Here is a 4,062-nt window from a genome sequence, read left to right as displayed (position 1 = left end):
AAAAAAAAAAAAAAAAACTTGCTGAATAGAAAAAAACAAACAAAACTTGTAGGATAAAGCAAATACTTTTATCTTTTTATGCTCATGTTAGCTAATAAAATACAAACAAACAAAAATTAAAGACGTGTATCTCAAATAAGAGATTAGAAAAGGAACACAGAATAAATCCAAACAGAATGAAAGGAGATAGATAATACAGAGAACAAAGAATAGAAGAAGGCACACAATTAGAATCAGCAAAGCCAAAATATTTCAAAAAGGTGAACAAAATTATTTGGTTTGTTTTTCTATTTTCTAAGATAGAAAAGACATGAATGGATGTATTGAGTTCTTAATCTAGATTACTGCATGTTTTTATTTCTAGAATTTCCATTGGTTTTTCTTCAAATCTGCCATACCCCTAACCTCTGCTATCAACAAAAATAATTTTTAGTCTTCTGCTGAGATTTTCAATCTTGTGTTTTATCTCCTTAAACATTATCAAACATAATTATTTTAAAGCCTGTGGCTGACAACTCCAATATCAGAAGCCCTGATGTGGTGACTCTGTTTTCTATTACTACTTGTTCTCCTTCAAATTGCCTTATCTTCTTACAGGTTTAATGATTTTTTAATGCCTGTGGGCATTGTATTTGAAACCCTGAGGCCATAGTGCTATCTTCTATCTAGAAGTGCCACCGGGCATTAGCAACTTTGAGTCCCTAAATCCAATTTCAGGAATTAAAATGATAGCTACAAACTGGGCTAAAACTTCTAGTAAGGCAATTTGACTTCCAATTTTGACTTAATTATAGCATAGGGGCTTGCAAGCTCTCAATCCAAGTGTTAGTTGCTCAGTCATGTCCAACTCTTTGCAAACCATGGACTGTAGCCTGCCAGCTTCCTCTGTCCATGGAATTTCCCAGGCAAGAATATTGTAGTGGGTTGCTATTCCCTTCTCCAGGGGATCATCCTAACCCAGGGGTTGAACCCAGGTCTCCTGCATTGTGGGCAGATTCTTTACCATCCGAGCCACCAGGGAAGTTAGAAAATTTATGCCTCCACTACCCATGGCACTGGCTTCCCAGGTGACACAGTAGTAAAGAATCTGCCTGCCAATGCAGGAGACGCTGAAGATGTGGGTTTGATCCCTGGGCCAGGAAGATCCCCAGAGTTGGAAATGGCAACTCCAATCCCCACTCCAGTATTCTTACCTGGGAAATTCCATGAACAGAGGAGCCTAGCAGGCTACACTCCATGAGGTCTCAGAGTCGACGTGACTGAGCACACATCACACATCACTCATAGCATTAATGGCACCAGAAGAGAGAGAAACAAGTGGGCATCCTGAGAACCTGATTTTGTCAATACTCAAATCAATATCCATGAGATAGTAATGTGACATTTAAAGCATTTAGAAGTGGGTTCTGAAAGCAGGAAATGTGAAATAAAGACTACTTTTGTGACCCCAATATAATCCCAGGAATTAACTGCGGCTTTCCCTCCTAAGAAACTATTGGTCCTAAGCTTCTTTCAGTCCTTGACTTGTCTCACTGGCAACTGAGCAGTTCACTTCCTCACCTCCTTCCAGTCTTTGCACAAAGTCTACCATCTTAAAACGGCATGGCTGATGACCCTATTTAAAAGAGGAACTGTTCTCCTTCCTCCTTTTCATTACCCTACTCAGCTTTCTTTTTTTCATGAACCACTTACTGTTTACTATGCTATGTGATGTACTTAATTGTCATGCCCGTTATCTGTCTTTCCCCCATGGAAATGCTACAAAGATGGGAATTTTTGTTTTATCCACAAATATATCCTAGACCTAGCACAGCATCTATATAGGTGTCATGTTCGGTCACTAAATCCTGTCTGACTCTTTTGCAACCCCATGGACTGTAGCCCACCAGGCTCCCCTATCCATGGGAATTACCAGGCAAGAACACTGGAATGGGTTGCCATTTCCTCCTCCCAGGGATCTTCCTGACCCTTGGATTCTTTACCACTGAGCAACCTGGGAAACCCACAGCAACTATCGGAAGGAATAAATGAAGGCAGTTCTGAGACTATCAGAGATATGAGAGGGAGTATCTCAGATGTCTCACTTCTCCCCTCTAACCCACAGTTTATCAAACATTTTTTCCCCAACTACTTATAGCCTTGTCCTTGAGCGAACCAGCAGCTTCTGGGAGGGACAACTGTCAGAAGTAAAGATGACCTGAAACACACTAGGTAGTTACTAACAAAATGTGCAAAGAAAACATGTTTAGGGATTTCCCTGTGGTCCAGTGGTTAGTTGTCATTGTTATCGCTAAGTCATGTCCTACTCTTTGCAACCCCATGGACTGCAGCATGCCAGGCTTTCCTGTCTTTCACTGTCTCCTGGAGTTTGCTTGAACTCATGTCCATTGAGTTGGTGATGCCATCCAATCATGTCATTCTCTGTTGTCCCCTCTTTCCCCTGCCCTCAGTCTTTCCCAGCATCAGGGTATTTTCAAATAAGTCAGTTTTTGCATCAGGTGGCCAAATTATTGGAACTTCAGCTTCAGCATCAGTCCTTCCAATGAGTATTCAGGGTTGATTTTCTCTAGGGTTGACTGGTTTGATCTTGCTCCAAGGGACTCTCAAGAAGACTCTCAATCACTCCCAGTGGTTAGGACTTGGTGCTTTCACTGCCATGGCCCAGATTCAATCCCTGGTTGAAGATCCCTTTAGATCCCACAAGCTGTGTGGCGTGGTCAAAGGAAAAAAAGACAACATGTCTACATTGAGTAAAATTTCAACACATAATTTTCAGTGATTGGAATGCAGGAAAGGGCAGACATTTCAAACACACATGAAGTCTTTTTGCTCATTAAGTTTCTTGTTAAAGAATCATTGAAATGCATGGTTTCTACACATACTGACTGCTCTACATTTACAAAGCCAACAGCCCACACAGGTACCTGGCTACCTGTACTCATGTGATGTGGTTGAGAACAAAAGGTAAAGGATCTTGCTGAAAATCAAACAAAACAAAAAAACATTTCCCTTACATCTGTTTGTGGTCTTATTTTGGATTTACATATTTTAGGTCTTGGATCCTGCCTGCCTGGCCCACCCTTTATCTGGCTCTGAACCTCAAGATAAAGATGATAGAGATTTCTAATACTCATGCACTACCACACCCTGCATCTAGATATGGATTCTTTTGCCTAGAAGCAGATTACCTCTCCTTCTGGAGTTCTAGAATAGGCTTGTTCCTTCAGTAACAGCCCTCCTGTCTGAATGACTCATCTCCTTTCAGATATTCCTTCTTGTCCTTCTTTTTCAGGAGACTTTGAGGTTGGTTTTTCTTCTTCTTGCTGTTTCAGCTAATGGAGGCTATGCTTTCCCCTTTCCAAGATCCACGAGTCTCTCACTTGGACCTCAACTGGTAATGATCCTCTCACATCCTCTCACAGAATGTGCCACATTCTGGCACAGTGGCATCTATATACACTGTAAACCTGACAACTGATCTTAACTTCCACAGAAACCATGGGAATTCACACCATGAATACAAAAGAAAAATAGCCAAGCTGTTTGGTTTCTCATTAAACACAATAAGATGCCTTACTAAATATGTGTAAAGGAAGGTGGGTCTGCTTTTCGAATATGTGCTCGGTCACTCAGTCATGCCCAACTCTTTTGAAACCCCATGGACTCTGGCCCCTTCCCAGGCTCCTCTGTCCATGAGATTCTCCAGGCAAGAATTCTGGAGTGGGTTGCCATTTCCTTCTCTAGGGGATCTTCCCAACCCAGGGATGGAACCAGAGTCTCCTCCACTGCAGTGGATTCTTTACCGCTGAACCACCAGGGCAGCCTGAGGTATTGTGTTATTTGATGGCAAAAAAATTTTGGGGGGGTAGGTGGGGCTCCAAAATCACTACAAATGGTGATTGCAGCCATGAAATTAAAAAAAACTTACTTCTTGGAAGAAAAGTTATGACCAACCTAGACAGCATACTCAAAAGCAGAGACATTACTTTGCCAACAAAGGTCCGTCTAGTCAAGGCTATGGTTTTTCCAGTAGTCATGTATGGATGTGAGAGTTGGACTATA

The sequence above is a fragment of the Bison bison genome, unplaced genomic scaffold (assembly GCF_000754665.1).
Source record: "Bison bison bison isolate TAMUID 2011002044 unplaced genomic scaffold, Bison_UMD1.0 scf7180017864327, whole genome shotgun sequence".
In the NCBI taxonomy this organism is placed as follows: domain Eukaryota; kingdom Metazoa; phylum Chordata; class Mammalia; order Artiodactyla; family Bovidae; genus Bison; species Bison bison.
This window is presented reverse-complemented; position numbering follows the sequence as displayed.